This window comes from Chelonia mydas, chromosome 1, assembly GCF_015237465.2.
Source record: "Chelonia mydas isolate rCheMyd1 chromosome 1, rCheMyd1.pri.v2, whole genome shotgun sequence".
In the NCBI taxonomy this organism is placed as follows: domain Eukaryota; kingdom Metazoa; phylum Chordata; order Testudines; family Cheloniidae; genus Chelonia; species Chelonia mydas.
The window spans coordinates 185,538,399-185,556,162 of NC_057849.1; the positions used below are offsets into that span (position 1 = coordinate 185,538,399).

Consider the following 17,764-nt stretch of genomic DNA (forward strand, 5'->3'; position numbering starts at 1 on the left):
ACGTAATGAAGGGATATGTTGTAACTTTACCATTGGTCCAGAGTCAGGGGTGATAGGCAGCCACACTGCTCCAGGAGGAGACTGGGGAACAAATTGTGACTCAATCAAAGTTCTTCATTTGCTTGTGGGGAGTAGAAGTTAGTTCCATCTCCCTTTTTGTTTTGTGATTTCTTCTTCACAACGCACCTAGTCAGCCATGTTGGCTAGCAGATTGAAAGGGGAGACAAAGCCAGGGCTCCTCTCACTTCTCTCCCCTTTTTTGCACACTCTCTTATAGAGAAGAGCACTGGACTAGCAGCCCAGATTATTCACAATTAGAGTAGCACTGACTCAACTGAGCAAAATAATAAAGTGCATGGGGAGCAGGGCAATGTGCCCCTTGAAGAGCCAAGAGGCCTGTGGCAAACCAGCAGTCTTCAATTAGCTCTGCCCTGATACACCTGTACAGGCTGTTGGATTGAAAGGAAGCCCAGCCACAGAGAGCTGGCTGGGAGGAGAGGACAAGGCTGGCAGAGGCTAATGGAAGACACTAGGTAGGAAGGGCTGCACAGGAATGAGCAGGGAGTAACCCAGGGGAGCTCAGGAGGGGCTGGAGGAGAGTGTGGGAAGGGTGAAGGCTGAGCCCAGAGGGTGGGTAGAAGATTGCTTGAATTAGAGCGGAGAAGACAGACCCCTTGGGAAGGAAGGGTTGGTCCCAGCCTGAATCTAAGGCAAAGACTGTGTGTTGTTGATTTTTGGCCTTAGATGCCCTGGAAGGGATGGGAATAAACATAACCTGATGGGAGGGCTGAGTCACGAGAGAGACCACTGCAGGGCCAGAGGAGGGGGGCCAGAGCAGTAGAGCCTGTTTCCATGCCACGCTATGCTGCCAGGGTGTGCTCTGGGATGGTCAGTCTCTGCCATACATTTGGGGGTGAGGGGAGGTCCTTACTCCATGGCATGTAAGGCTGTGACAAGAAGTTTGTGGGTGGAGGGATGCTTGGAAAGAAGTGGAAGGTTCTGTATGGGGGCAGTGAAGTCTATTCTGCCTTGCCACTACATGTTCACAGCAGCTGCCTGAAACAGTACCGGAAGCTAGATTGTCCTGATCCAAAGTCCACTGAAGTCAAAGGACAGATCCCATTACCTTCAAGAGGCTTCCAGATCATGCCCCATACAGAGCACACAGCGCTAGCCTTAATCGCAAAATACTTGCAATGCTACCAGTGATGTGATCCTGACATGTTGATGCTACTCAACTGTGTTGCAACTGCTGTGAAGTACTAATATGGGAAATTAGAGCATAGGGCATGCGTGTGTCAGTGACTCTGAAAGTCTTCTGGGGAGTACGTCTGGCTTTCATTGGTGGGGGACAACACGGTGGTTATGCTAGCCTTCTGTTGCCTTCTCGTTGTTTGTCTGCTGCGTCATGCAGCTGCCCATAGCAAGGTAAATGTTTGCTCAATGAGAGCCCACTGCAAGTTGCAGTGAGCCACCCTTTCTATAGCCCTCCAGTTGGGCCCAAGGTTTTCCTTGGATGTATATAACTGTCTCTGTATCCTCCCTACAGCAAAAAAACAGCCACTTACCACTTCATAGTATGCCTCATTGTCTTATCTTGCTGGCTCCTTGCTAGTTATACACTCAGTCTGTTAGAGAAGGTGTCCTGTGTTTGTGGGGGCTCTGCTTTTGCGGGGGTGTGCATGGCTGTGCCCCTTATTTAAGAAAATGCAGCACACGGTTGCTGTTCTACCTATTTTACATTTCATCCACATTTTGCTGGATTTTTACTCAGCTACAGTACTTCTAAATTAAATTGTTCCCTACTAATAGATAAGCCAATCTACTTGGGCCTTCAATGGTATTCCAGGCAATGGAGCTATGTTCCTGCTAGCCCTACAAACACACTTGCTTAGCCTCCTCTTCTAGCTATTTGCTGATGCTATTGCAAAGGTGAAGAGCAAATCAGGCCTACGAGTTGCCAAACATCCTCAATTTCTTTTGGCTTCAGTGGGAGTACGGGTCCCCAGCATCTTTAATATGGGCCCCCGTTTGTATCATCATTGCTTTTTTGTATATCTTCTCTGAAAAATGTGCCTGCTCCACTTCTTTGATGGTCACCCCCACCTGAGACGGGTTGTGGTAGTTGTCACACAAATTCAGCAGCATGCTGACCCCCAAATTAGAGCCAACCTGGTTAAGAAAATGTCTTTTGCTGGTGGTCGTAGGAGGTCATGGGAGTGGCAGCAAAGGAAAGAATACCATCTCCAGGAACAGCCTATTGCCTTATTTATGTGGCTGGGGTTTTGTTTTCCAATAGGTGAACAAAGAGAAGTACTGGGATCAATAGCAAGAACTTGCCATCAGCTGCTGGTTCATTCATTTGGGACTGTAAAACATTCCATTCATACTGTTGCTGGGGTTGGAAGGCTTGCAGCCACGGCTGCTTCTCTTAGAGTTGGTGATAATACTATGAAAGAAGGTGCTGTGATGGTTGATGCGTCTTCTGTGGATGAAATCAAAGGCATAAATGTAAAATTCTGTTTCTTAATCTGAAAATCAGTCTCCCTATGAAATACCTAATGGGAGAAATAAAACTTGCTATTTCTCTTCCTTGAGACAAAATTGATGCTACTGTACTATAATTAAGTTATTGTTCCTTGCAGGGGGTAGAACAATTATACTAGTGCAAGGTTCAAGCTTTCACAGCCTCCACATGAGCTGACAGAAGTCATACATGATAACAGGATTGTTAAGGATCATCAGGTTGGATAGAAAAGAAATGATCACCCCAAACACTTCTGCAGAATCTGACACTGCTAATGACCACTCTTTCAACAGTTTCCAGTTATTTGCTCCATTGGTGTTTCCCAGAAGTCGCCATAGTAGTAGTTTTCCGACACTCTAACTCATAAATACCAGCCTTTGGAAATCCTGTGTATAGACTGTTTCTAATCAACCCAGCGACAGGGTAAGTGATCCATTCCTGAAACTGTTGTGCTGTCAGGCACTGCCATGAACCATTGAAACATATCGTGATCTTCCCACTTTAACATCTAGGAAGGAAAAAAAAATCATGCTTGCCCAATTTTGCAGCCATAACTTTGGGAATCCAAAGTTGCTCATCAACAAATAATGAACATATGCCTGGCACAGCAAGAGATGTGTAATAGATATGAGAACAAGATTGCAACAAAAAACACAACACATTGCGGGGGTTGAAAATGAACCTCACAAGATCAGATGCTTTTGAGATACACACCTTTGTAGAAAGCTAACTAATGGCTTACGTACATGTACGTATGGAATGCTAGTAGATGCTGTGAGCAATAAATGATATGAGAAATAAAAATATATATAGTTGGAAATCAACTCTTCAGGTGTCCTTAGTCTCTGTCCTGTATGGTAGCCACCTAAACTTTTCCTTTCTCTCTACTCTGATTGGTGTCTATGGATCCCAAAAAGTGATGACACTAGGGATAAAAGCTTGTCTTGCCTACTGTTTCTGGGGCCTATTACATTTATATAGTGAATTCTCTCTTTTCTGCCTCAGTACCATGGATCAGAACAGTTCAACAGCGGAGTGCTGAAATCCTAGACGAGATTTATACTTGTCTTTAGTGACTATGACCCCAATCCTGCAATTATTTATATTTAAGCTTAATTTTCTGCTCTGTAAATAGTCTCATTCAAGTCAGTGGGGCTATTCACAGTGTACTAAGTTAAGCAAATTGTGAGCCTATGCAGAATAGGGGCCTTCAAATCCGATATGTGGAAATTCCAATTGAAAAATTGACCAGTTGACTATTTAGGTGTTGGATCAGAGCAGTAAGTCAATTCAACCCCCCTTATTTCTGGCTCATCAAGTCCTTCAGGAGAAACCAAAATACTCTGTTTTAATTTTTAATGTTATGGGATAGGCTCTCAAAGCACTGGATGGCCTCTATAGATTAATATAACATTTTGAATAAATAAATACCAGTAGAAAGATTGAGATCAGGTCTACTAGGATTTCCATTTAATTGGAGAAAATAAAAATAAGGAGAAATTACATTACACTATACCATGAAACTAGTTCTTTTCTTTGCAGGAATTAATATAAACTATGAAAAAAGAAAATATAATTAGTTTGAAACAAGCAGACTTGTCTCAGAATATAGTGCTTTGGCTGATATTCACCTTCACTGAACACTGCCATTGAAAATTACTATTTAAAAATCATAGCTGAATAGATGAGTTTCACTGTAAGGCTAGGCACAGAGCACGTAAGTGGCTGCTAAGATAACTCCTTTAGTAAGGGAGTTGAATGAAGACCAGCTCACAATGAAATGCATATTTCATTCTTCATGGTACTGACAGGATATTTAGATCTCTCCCTCAGAACCCCATAGTTAGCAGGGGGCAAGTTAACCACATGCTGTCCCTGAATGAGTAAAAATGGTATTAGGGTTGCCTTCATTGCAAATGGTGGGCTGGAATTATTGCCAGGGAACCCAATAATGGATAAAGGTAGGCACAGCTGAAGCTAATTGCTCCATTAAGGAAGCTTAGCCAGGAACAATAAAAAGAGTGGGGAGGGATGGGGATCCGTCTCCTTTTTTGTGAGTTTGGGGTAAGTGAGGAGCTAGCCTCAGTATAACATATTTTGGGATTGACAGAGAGAAAGCCAGGGTATGAGAATCTTATTTCTTCAAGCTCGCTAGTGAGAATCATTTTTGTATTTTGTTCAAGCCAGCCCTCTGAAGCCATATATGTGGATTGCTTCTTGTGTGTTTGGCCGCAGCAGACCTGACCTCTTTCAGAAATTTGGTAAAGAAGCTATTTTTCTTTGGGATTAAGGAATGGGCTGGCATGAGCATTTGGTGAGTAATAAAGAGGAGATTCCGAAGGTTTATTGCAGTGTTGTGTAATGACATGAGATGAATAGATTAAATAGGATACAAAAAAACAGACATAGGGTCTGAGGTCAGCAAGGCAACCGAGGAAAACCTCACAAAGTGGGGTACAAGTTTTCTACTTTTAATAAGCTAAAAAAAGAAAAAAGCTCCTGTTTGCTTTTTCTTTTTGCTAAAATGCTTCATGGGGGCAGGGGGACTTCTTAGTTTGCTGACCACGGTTTCAAGGGTATTAAACTAAAATAAAATTCTGTGGTATCAGACTTGAGCAGAAGAGCGCAAAAACAAGGTTCCAGAAGATTTTTTTTTAAAGGAAAAGGGGTTTGATATCCATAAAACAAGCTAGTAGATGAACTAGCTGTTTAAATTAAACAAGGCCTGGAAACCCATAGTGAAAACACTTTCTTCATGGTTTGTCCTGGCAAAAAAATAGATAAACTTGTGAAGAATAAATTGTATTAGCTTTTAGATTTTGTAACTTTTTATGAATTATCCTTTCGGTGTTTTACAGGGTTAATTGGTGTGGAAAATTAGGAGTCTGTAAGTGTATGAATTAAGTTATAAGGATCTGAAAAAATGTTGGATGTGGAGAAAATTGACAATGGGAAATATATATGGTCAGACGATAGCTGAGTTTAGCATGGGGGGAAATCTAGAAAATTCAAGTTTGTCTCCTGCAGCAGCATGGTTGGTACATGTTTCATAATGAACACTGTGAAGTTTATTGTTGATGTTTTAAAACCTGCTCTGTGTAAAACTAAATGTAATCGTAAGCCTGGAGCTATTAGAACATTGCCACAATAGAAAGTGCACATTTTTATGGCCGTTGTTGACAGCATTTGTACACTAAGTATCTAACTTTGATTCAAGCAAAACTTTGAATATTATCAAGAAATTCTGTTTCTCTAATGACTCAGTTCTACCATCCATAAAGCTGGTTGGAGACATTGTTTATAAAGATACTGCAAGAGGAGCACCACTCTGTGAAAGATGGATGTTCACATCTCTTGATCAGAACCAAGAGCAATATCATAGGAATAGGCATACTGGGAGAGACTAAAGGTCCACGTAGCCCAGCATCCTGTCTTCTGACAGTGGCCAATTCCAGCTGCCCCAGAGGGAATGAACAGGTAATCATCAAGTGATCCATTCCTTGTCACACATTCACAGCTTCTGGCAAACGGAGGCTAGGGACACAATCCCTGCCCATCCTGGCTAATAGCCATTGATGGATCTATCGTCCATGAACTTATCTAGTTCTTTTTTGAACCCCGTTATAGTCTCGGTCTTCTCTACATCCTCTGGCAAAGAACGCCACAGGTTGACTGTGTGTTGTGTGAAAAAACCTGCTGTTTTAAACCTGCTGCCTATTAATTTCATTTGGTGACTCCTAGTTCTTGTGTTATGAGAAGGAGTAAATAACACTTCCTTATTTACTTTCTCCACTCCAGTCATGATTTTATAGACCTCTATCGTATCCCCCCCTTAGGTGCCTTTTTTTCAAGCTGAAAAGTCCCAGTCTTATTCATCTCTCCTCATATGGAAGCCGTTCCCTACCCCTTATTAATTTTGTTGCTCTTTTCTGAACCTTTTCCAATTCCAATATATCTTTTTTTTGAGATGGGGCAATCACATCTGCACACCGTATTCAAGATGTGGGCATACCATGGATCTGTATAGAGGCAATATGATATTTTCTGTCTTATTATCTATCCCTTTCTTAATGATTCCCAACATTCTGTTTGCTTTTTTGACTGCTGCTGCACATTGAGTGGATGTTTTCCAAGAACTATCCACAATGGCTCCAAGTTCTTTCTTGAGTGGTAACAGTTAATTTAGACCTCATCATTTGTTTTCCAATGTGCATTACTTTGCATTTATCAACACTGAATTTCATCTGCCATTTTGTTGCCCAGTCACCCAGTTTGGAGAGATCCTTTTGTAGCTCTTTGCAGTCTACCTGGGACTTAACTATCTTGAGTAGTTTTGTATCACCTGAAAATTTTACTGCCTCACTGTTTACCCTTTTTTCCAGATCATTTATGAATATGTTGAATCGGACTGGTCCCAGTACAGACCCCTGGGGGACACAACTATTTACCTCTCTCCATTCTGAAAACTGACCATTTATCCCTCCCCTTTGTTTCCTATCTTTTAACCAGTTACCAATGCATGAGAGGACCTTCCGTCTTATCCCATATCAGCTTACTTTGCTTAAAAGCCTTTGGTGAGGGACCTTGTCAAAGGCTTTCTGAAAATCTAAGTACACTATATCCACTGGGTTCCCGTTGTCCACATGCTTGTTGTTCCCCTCAAAGAATTCTAGCAGATTGTGAGGCATGATTTCCCTTTACAAAAAACATGTTGACTCTTCCCCAGCAAATTATGTTGATCTACGTGCCTGACAGTTTTGTTCTTTACTATAGTCTCAACCAGTTTGCCCGGTACTGAAGTCAGGCTTGCTGGCCTGTAATTGCTGGGATCACCTCTGGAGCCCTTTTTAAAAATTGGCATCAAGTTAGCTATCCTCTAGTCATTTGGTACAAAAACTGATTTAAATGGTAGGTTACAGACTACAGTTAATAGTTCTGAAGGAATTCAGATGTGAAATTGTAGAACTCTTGGGTAAATACCATCTGGTCCTGGTGACTTATTACTGTTTAGTTTATCAGTTTGTTCCAAAACCTCCTCTAATGACACCTCAGTCTGGGACAGTTCCTCGGTTTTGTGACCTAAAAATAATGGTTCAGGTTTGGGAATCTCACTCACAGCCTGAGCTGTGAAGACCAATGCAAAGAATTCAGTTAGTTTCTCCGCAATGGCCTTATCATCCTTGAGTGCTCCTTTAGCATCTCAATTGTCCAGTGACCCCACAGGTTGTTTAGCAGGCGTCCAGCTTCTGATGTACTTAAAAAAAATGCTGTTACTTTTTGAGTCTTTGGCTAGCTGTTCTTCAGATTCTTTTTTGGCCTTCCTAATTGTATATTTACACTTAATTTGCCAGAGTTTATGCTCCTTTCTATTTTCCTCACTAGGATTTAATTTCCACTTTCTAAAGGGTGCCTTTTTGCCTCTCACTGATTCTTTTACTTTGTTGTTCAGCCATGGTGGCACTTTTTTTGGTTCTCTTACTATGTTCCCCATTTTTGTGTAGTTCCCCTTTCTGAAATTAAATGCTACAGTGTTGGGCTGCTGTGGTGTTTTCCCCACCACAGGGATGTTAAATTTAATTATATTATGGTCACTATTACCCAGGGGTCCAGCTATATTCACCTCTTGGATCAGATACTGTGCTCCACTTAGGACTTAATCAAGAATTGCCTCTCCTCTTTTGGGTTCCAGAACTACCTGCTCTAAGAAGCAGTCATTTAAGGCGTCAAGAAACTTTATCTCTACATCCCATCCTGAGGTGACATGTACCCAGTCAATATGGGGATAGTTGAAATCCCCCATTATTATTGAGTTTTTTATTTTAATCTCCGTGATCAGTTCACAGTCACTATCCCCATCCTGGTCAGGTGGTTGGTAAGATATACCTATATATACCACATTTCATATCAGCAGAGGTATTGGTATTTTTCAACAGCTTCTCTGTATAAAAGAATGTGGAAGGTCCCACACGACTGGCTGTTTTCTCTTTACATTGCTGACCAGTCATCTTGTCTCTAGATGATGATATGGTCATAGAATGGACTCTAGTCTGGGGCCAGACCCAAAGCCCATTACAGTCAATGGGAGTTTTGCATCAGTGTGCTTTGGAGCAGGGCTCTACTGTACACTAGGTAATCCTTAAAACAAAAAGGAAAGAGTAAGCATTAGTCTTCTGAGCAAACGGGATAGTTACACAAACACCCCATAATACTCCAAAAGAGATGTAATGCTGTGTAATCCAAGTCTTACTCTGCTTGAAATACATCATCTTATAAATCCTCCCCAGCATGCATGAAACACCAAGTTCTACAGGATGAAACTCCTAGGATAGAAATTGTGATAGTGAACATAGGTTTTGCCCTAAAGGATTGTCCAGAAGGTAGCAGATTGTAGGAGTGCAAGAGTATATTTCCAAACATCATTCTCTCGGGTCTTTCTGCCCATTTTTCTGTGAATTTAAAGAAATGGCTGGGCCTCAGCAAGTCTGAAAACAATGCTGAGCAACTGGACAGACAGTTGCCAAATTGCATGGTGTGGCAGCTGTGACACAGGGATAGGCAAGAGGATTCAGTCCTACGTCTGCCAATGACATTTTATTGAGGACTTGGACAATTTACATAACATCTCATAGTCCTCAGCTGTCGTGTGCAAATGTTCTATAAACTTGCCTTTGTAAAATGCTTTTGGGATTTTGGGGTGTACATGTAGTATACAACTGGTTAAGTGCTCAGAGTAGCTGGATATTTCTGCTGCAGTCTTTAGCAGTGAATTTTCAATGTGTGCATCTAAGGATTGTCTTTTAACACATTGGTATGAATAGGGGTAGTCTGCACCTATATAAAAGTAGTTTCTGCTTTCTAAATCTCTCTCTGCAGGTACTGAAAAACAGCAGTGCATTAGGTCACTCTGGGAAGGTTTTTCTTCACAACTAGAACCATAATCTTAAAAAAACTTTAAATTCTGCAGAAGTTGATAGGGATCACCAGAAAAGTGCTGATGGCCTTTGAAGTGATGCAGACAAATGGGACATTTGTCAAAGGTGAATCAGGCTCAGCCTGGCCTTTGAACTGGCAGCTGTCCCCCAGCTGAATGTGATATGGAAAATTGATTGTCATGAGTGACCCCAGCTGTGGAATTGGGGGATCAGAGATAACTACAGAAGCAGAATGGAGAACCTTGGTTCCGGGGGGCACTCCTATGAAAGAGAAGATGGACTCAGGATGGGCAGTTGCACAAACAGACTACGGTAATAGAAAAGGAAACATAAATTATTTTGGACTGATTGATTGTTTGGGGAGAAACTGAGGACTGTACCCAGGAAAGGCAATCACAGTCTTGAAAAGCCTGGGGCTGGCGAAAGGGCATGGAATTATTAATAAATATAAAACAGCAACATAATTCTGTGTAGTGCTTGAATGTGTTTGTGAAGCGATTACTAAGGAGACAACAGAAGAGAGCAATTCCAGTAAGGGGGGCTGTGGGAGCATACTTTAGCCAGTAGAGAGCATACCTGGGTGGCGCTGGTGACTTACACCGCTGCTATATATGCTAAGTATGATGTGTAGATAGAGCAGTTGCTGGTTAACTGATTCATGTGCATGGGTAACATTACTATTATTATTATTTAGACTCTGGTAGTTTCCAGAGTTATGGGTCAGGCTCAAGGCCCCCTGTTGTGCAGAAAGCTGTACAAATATACAAGAAGCCATTGTCCTTGCTTCCAAGCACTTACATTCTAGCTAATGAAGCATTACTACACTTCAGTCACAGGAGAGTGTTCTTCTGATGTGCTTATTTTTAAGTTTGTCTCAAAGGCAACTAGAATACATAGAATTTTTTTCTGAAGTGTATACATTTAAAGAATTGAAATAAGTAATAGATTTTTGGGAAAGTTCTTATAATGCACTTTTGATGTATACAACATGAATGGAAAGTACAAAACCATAACTGCTCTTGTGTTGCATTAGAAGGAATTGTATATTTTGTGACTTACATTTTTCTAGTATAGTATTAGAGTGAAGTGCAATTTGCTACTTGAAATTTAAAAGCGGTCAATTTAAATTGCTGAGTCAATTGAAAGAAAATCACTAAGCATAATGTGGTCTTTCTTTAAAGAGCTCTTAGACTTTTTAAGAATCCCCTGTGGTTATCATATGCAAGACACATTTTTAGTTTGCAAAGGTTTTCTAAAGGCAAACCTTGATGTCTAACTACCAGTTCTGAATGGTTGTCATGGAACAACCTAAAGCAAAGAATGAATGCAAATCACGATTAAAATGTATTCAGCTGCTGATTGCTCCTGTCTGTGTCCTTCACTACAGTATTTTGCTTTTTAATTATTACCTCAAGAGAATAAAGGGCTTGATCTTGCTTTGTGACCTGGAGTGTGCACTGCTGCATATCTTGTGAAACTTGGGGACAGTGCTTGCAGATGTATGTTCAATAGTCAATCTTGCGTCTTGAGTGATGACTCATAGGCATATATTCAGGTATGTATGCATACATGTTTAGCTGTCGAAAGTAAAGCCAAAGCCTAGAGAACATGAGTACATTTAATGAAACCCTTTATTATTATTTTTAAAAGTAACTGTACAACATGTAATTACTTGCTTTTTGTTTGGGGGTGGGGGAATCTTTTCTTTAGGGAAGGGCCAAACCCAAGAGTTCTCAGGGGCTTTTCCTATTATATTTACCATCAGTGTTGGTCTCAGTTTCAAGCTACATTCCAGCTCAGGGTACTTGCATGTCTTATATGCTTAGGCCTCAATTGTGAAAATTAGTTTGTTTGTTTATTTGAACTAAAGTAGCACTTACAGACCCCAGATGAAATTAGTGCACCGTTGTGCTAGTGACTGTTTGCACGTGTATTCTCACACACACACACACACAGTTCCTGCCCAAGAAAGTATGTAGTTTAAATAGACAAAGTGTAGCAGAAAATGAGTAGTATTAACCTCATTTTAAAGCAAGCTGAAATAGAGATTGTGAGTTGGCCAGGGGGACAGGCTGTGGCAGAGCTGTGAACTGAAACCAGATCTCCTGAGTTTTTCTACTACTTTCACTTCCAGCACATCCTTCCTCTCCTAAATGACATGTGAATGTCATATGATCCACAATATTGAAGTGTTCCAGGAGTACTACTTACCCCTCTTTGAAATAAGAGTTACTGACTTGAGTATAAAGCATTTACAGATTCAGTTTTTGTATGATATTGTGCATGCAACCACAGGACCCCAATTAAAGAAATACACATGATCTTATATGCCAAATATATTGTTCTAGTCTTAATATTATATTGCATTAGTGCTAGAACTCCTAGTAAAAAATGGAGCAAGATGTAGGGTGACATTCTGAGTCAGTAAAACGATGGGAGTTTTTGTCATGGTTGACTACTGTATTAGGATGGTGACTGTGAAATGGTCAGGGAGATTAGAGAAGGCTACAGGAACAGAAAGCCCAATAATAATGGGGAATTTCAGCTATCCCCATATTGACTGGGTATGTGTCACCTCAAAATGGGATACAAGATAACATTGCTAGACACCATTAATGACTGCTTATTGGAGCAGTTAGTTCTGGAACCCACAAGGGAAGAGAACAAGGAGTCCGGTGGCACCTTAAAGACTAAACAGATTTATTTGGGCATAAGCTTTCGTGGGTAAAAAAACCACTTCAGATGCCCAAATAAATCTGTTTAATCTTTAAGGTGCCACCGGACTCCTTGTTGTTTCTGTGGATAAAGACTAACACGGCTACCCCCTGGTACTTGACAAGGGAAGAGGAAATTCTTGATTAATCACTAAGTGGTGCACAAAATCTGGTCCAGATGGTGAATATAGCTGAACTAATCCTTCTCAGGAGGGAAGGGGGAAATACCCAAGAAGCCCACCACAGTGGCATTTCACTTCAAAAAGGGGAAATACACAAAAATGAGGAGGCTAGTTAAATGGAAATTAAACAGAACAGTCACAAGGCTGAAATGCCTGCAAGGTGCATGGAAACCTTTTTTTTTTTTAAAATCACTAGAAGAGAGGCTCAAACTATATGTATACCCCAAATTAAAAAAAAAATAGTAAGAGGAACAAAAAATGCCACCATCGCAAAACAGAATAAAAGAGGTGGTTAGAGGCAAAAAGTGATCCTTTAAAAATTGGTAGTCAAAGTCTAGTGAGTAAAATAGAAAGGAGGATAAACTTTGGCAACTCAAGTGTAAAAGAATAGTTAGGAGGGACTAAAAAAATGTGAAGGGCAACTAGCAAAAGGACCTCATAACTAGCAGCAAAAATTTTAAGTACATCAAAAGCTGGAAGCTTGCCAAATAATCAGTAGGGGCACTGGATGATCCAAGTACTAAAGGAAGACTAGGCCATTTTGGAGAAGCTAAATGAATTCTATTCATTGACCTTTATTGCAGAGGATGTGAAGGAGATTCCCACACCTCTCCATTCTTTTTAGATGACAGATCTGAGGAACTCTCTCAGATTGAGGTGTCAATTTGACCTTTTAGAACAATTGATAAACCAAACAGTAACAAATCACCAGAACTAGATGTTAGTCCCCCAGGAGTTCTGAAGGAACACAAATATGAAATTACCTAAATACTAACTCTGGTATTTGACCTATCACTTAAATAAGGCTCTGGTGGATGACTAGTAGATAGCTAAATTAATGCTATTTTTTAAAAAAGTCTCCAGAGGCAATTACAGGCCAGTAAGCTTAATTTCACTGCAGACAAAGTTACCACTGCTTTAGGTTCTGAAAACCCTGGGTAACAATTCCTAAGGAATTCAGACTCCATACCAGATGACTGAAGGATAGCTAATGGGATGCCACTTTTTAAAAAAGGCTCCAGAGGTGATCCTGGCAATTACACACCAGTAACCCTAATTTCAGTACTGGCAAATTTGTTGAAACTATAATAAAGTACAGAATTCTCAGACACAGAGATCAACATGAATTGTTGGGGGAAGAGTCTACATGGCATTTGTAAAGGAAAATCTTGCCTCCTCAATCAACTGGAATTCTTTGAGGGGATCAACAAACATGTGACCATGGGTAATCTAGTGGATGTAGTGTACTTGGACTTTCAGAAAGCCTTTGATGAGGTTCCTTACCAAAGGCTGTTAAGCAATATAAGCAGTCATGGGATAAAAGGGAAGGTCCTCTCATGAATTAGTAACTCTTTAAAAGACAGGAAACACAGGGTAGGAATAAATGTTCAGTTTTCACAGTGGAGAGAGATGTAAATAGTAGTGTCCCCAAGGGATCTGTACTGGGACTAGTGCTGTTCAACATATTCATAAACGATCTGGAAAAGGGGATACACAGTGAGGTGGCAAAATTTGCAGATGATGCAAAATTACTCAAGCTAGTTAAATCCAAAGCAGACTGTGAAGACTTACAAAGGGATGTCACAAAACTGGGTGATTGGGCAACAAAACGTAAGATGAACTGTAATGGCAATAAATGCAAAGTAATGCACTTTGAAAAACATCATCCCAACTATATATCCAAAATGATGGAGTCTAAATTAGCTGTTACTACTCAAGAAAGAGATCTTGGAGTCATTGTGAATAGTTCTCTGAAAACATCCACTCAGGGTGAAGCAGAATGTTAGGAATCATTAGAAAAGGGATAGATAATGTACTTTGTCTTAAAGCCACTATATAAATCCATGGCATGCCCACACCTTGAATATTGCATGCAGTTCTAGTAACCCCATCTCAAAAAAGATATATTAGAATTGGAAAAAGTAGAGTGAAGGGCAACAAAAATGTTTAGGTTGTAGAACAGTTTCCATGGGAGGAGAGATTAAAAAGACTGGAACAGTTTAATTTAGAAAAGACATAGCTAAAGGGGAAATATGATAAAGGTCTGGAAAATCATGAATGGTGTGGAGAAAGTGAATAAGGAAGTGTTATCTAGCCCTTCCCATCACACAAAAACTAGGGCCATGATATTAATAGGCAGCAGGTTTAAAACTGATAAAAGGAAGTACTTCATTTCTTTGGGCAGCTAAATTTCCTCCAATTCTGAATTCAGTGAGCATGCTCCATTCCCTCCCAGTTCCTACAGGCAAACAGACTCTGCATGTACAATTAGAGTGTTCACTCATGCATCCCCACAATACCAGACATCCTGGTACCTCCAGGAATAGTGTGGGCCTGCACCCGCTGGCGTCACATCACACACATGGTGCATATGAGGCCACGGCCAGTAGAGGGGACACTTTGAAGGGGGCACTCCTCCCCTGCCCACTAGTGTGACCTCACACAGAACAAAGTCATCTTCAAAATGGCGTCCCAGTACAATACCAGACAAAAGGACATTTGATTTTGGACAAACCACCCAAAAGGAGGGCTGCCCAGCTTAAAATCGGATGAACAGCCTACCTATGCAACATCCCCCTAGAATGAGTAAGCAAGCTCCATCCTGGGGCCAAGTGTTGTTTCACCTGCAATTGATTTTGGCTGCCAGGGGCCATTTTGGTGCTGGGCACTAGAACTGAAAGCAGGGAAATAGTTTCCTCTGTGCTTTAAATGCTGGCCCTGCTAGCGCCCAGGCAGAGTGGAGATAAAAAAGGAAGTTGTGGCACTGGAATGCAGAGGGGCAAGGAGAAGAGATGCAGCATGGTGGAGAGGGGGATTTTGAGCTTGTGGAGTAGAAAGGGAACTAAGAGCAGAAGCTGGTAGGGATAGAGGCGGGTTGAATATAGGAAGAGGGAGTGAGAGGAGGAGGAGCAGGAGCAGAACCAGCAGGAAAGGAGGGAGGAGTCATGGGAAGGTGCTGGAAGGCTAGGGGATAGGCGCAGAAGGAGCCAGGAAGAAGCTGGGCAGAGCCAGGGTAGAAGGCTTATACCCACAAAACCACAGTCACTTACAGAACCTGAAATTGGTCCCACTATTCCTGAGTTTCAACACTCCTTTAATGTGTAGCAAAGAGCGAGGAAAATTACTCACAGAATGTGTGTTTCCATCACACTCTAGTAGCAGGTTCACATAGAAGGTAACAGCCTTCTGCTGGAACCAGCAAGGGTTATTTCTTGATGGTCTGGTTCTTTTATCAGTAATGTCAAATAATCACAGTTAACAAAATGTATTAGCCAATGAATGTTGGTCGAAGATTAATCAGCACAAACACAGAAAGAAGAGAACTGTCCTGTGGATCTGATGACCCAAGCAGGGGAGTCACTTTGTTTCCATGTGATGAAATTTGGTTTGTTTGTATTTAAACCTGGGAAATTGCATGTAAAATGTATTTAAAGAATGTTAAGTTTGCAAAGTATAACACTCTAATTAGTGATCTCAGAATCAAGGTTGCCTATAGCACAACTGTTTTGATGGGTTGTAGATAGGGCCCTACCAAATTCTTGGCCATGAAAAGCGTGTCACGAACCGTGAAATCTGGTCTTTTGTGTGCTTTTACCCTATACTATACAGATTTCACGGGGGAGACCAGCATTTCTGAAATTGGGGGTCCTTACCCAAAAGAGAGCTGCAGAGGGGTTGCAAGGTTATTTTAGGGGGGTCGTGGTATTGCCACTCTTACTTACTTCTGTGCTGCCTTCAGAGCTGGGCAGCCAGAGAGCAGCAGCTGTTGGCCAGGTGCCCAGCTCTGAAGGCAGTGCTCTGCCAGCAGCCACGCAGAAGTATTGGTGACAATACCATACCATACCTTCAGAGCTTGGCTCCCAGCCAGTAGTGCAGACGTAAAGGTAGCAGTACCACAACCCCCCCCACAATAACCTTTTGACACCCCCCAACTCCTTTTTGGGTCAGGACCTTACAATTACAACATCGTGAAATTTTAGATTTAAATAGCTGAAATAATGAAATATACATTTTAAAAAAATCCTATGACTGTGAAATTGACCAAAATGAACTGTGCATTTGGTAGGACCCTAGTCATAGATTCAATCTTTAATGTAGCTTGGACTTGATCCATTAACTGCTTGTATTTATGAAAAACAAATAATATGATGGTTCCATTTTGAACACTGGAAGAAAACTATCAACATTTCAAAACATTAGCAAAATTGTTTTTATTTTCCAATCAGCTCTACTCTTTATATCTTCTCCCATTTGCCCTCTGGTTCCTGTGAACCCTTCCGAAATCTTCCCAGCTATCCAACATCACTTCCCACGGTCCTCTACTTCTCCTTGCAGTTGTACAGGGAAACACCTTCCCGGATTTCTGAGCTTTAAAAGAATAAGAATGGGGAACGTAATTTAAAAAAAAAATCTTAACTAGGTAAGGAAATTAAGACCTACAATATAGTATAGTGTAAAGGATAAAAGATGTTTGCAGATGCGTTTTACAGTAGATGGTGAACTGATAAATGGCCTGGAATGAGCTTCTAAGTCTAAACGGAGCAAAATGTAGCCCTAGTGATTTATATTTAGGGAGGCCCTGAAGGAGGTGAACAAAGACTCCTCTGATTTATATTCTCAGGTCTGTCTTATAACGCACGATTTTGCACAGCTTTTTAATTTCATCAGCTTCTTTTGGCGTAAAGGTCCCTTTTCATGTTAGCGTGTAGAGTTCCTCCTCTTAATCTCATTTCAGACAGTGCAGAATAGAGGACTACCACTTCAGGATAGAGCCAACCCACTACCTCTGAGTTTGCCACTTTCCACAAAGTAGATTTTTATTTTCTTGTACACATTACCTTGTATTGCAGAGCAACAAAAGTTGAATCACAACTCTATCCTTGTGTACTTAGAAGGGGCTACCCTACCATAAAATTATTCTTTACAACATTAGTCAAGCATCTTTTTCAGAGTGGACTTAAATTCAGCTCTGACAGTTCTACAATACCTATAGATCTACCTCACTTTACACTATAGATCTACCTTAAAACTAAAAATGTCTTTCTGAAATAAGTCAGATGAGACCAGTGCAAAACCCAGTCCTCCCACAAAAATATTTTCCATGAATTTGACCATTTTATATTGCAAGTGGTGAGACTAGTCTTTGCTTTGTATCCATATCTTATTTGTAGATCTCTGTTCACACTGCAGTGTAATGAGTGTGACAGGGTTGGGCCAGATGGCTATAGGAGAGTAATTTTTTTGAAGCAAAAAAGGTGTTTTTATTTGCATAACACACTTACAAAACAACAGCATATGCAATGTGTAACACAGCAACCAATCACAATTGTTTTCTCATTAGCTTCAGGGGAGGGAAGTGTTCAAGCTTGCCTGGGCCCAGAGCGGGGGGCTTCCTCGACTCTCGTGGTC

At 41.0% G+C, this 17,764-nt stretch overlaps 1 long non-coding RNA gene across 2 annotated transcripts; it reads left to right on the top strand.

Annotated features, from left to right (window-relative positions):
- Window positions 1-486: 486 nt before the first annotated feature.
- On the top strand, window positions 487-9,923 carry LOC122462192. Of its 2 annotated transcripts, none has more exons than XR_006284604.1 (4): window positions 487-533; window positions 2,821-2,950; window positions 4,711-4,841; window positions 9,401-9,923. It is a non-coding gene; the product is annotated as an uncharacterized LOC122462192 (long non-coding RNA). The 2 variants fall into 2 exon arrangements; XR_006284603.1 differs by having other exon boundaries at window positions 4,715-4,841.
- The last annotated feature ends 7,841 nt before the right edge of the window (window positions 9,924-17,764 follow it).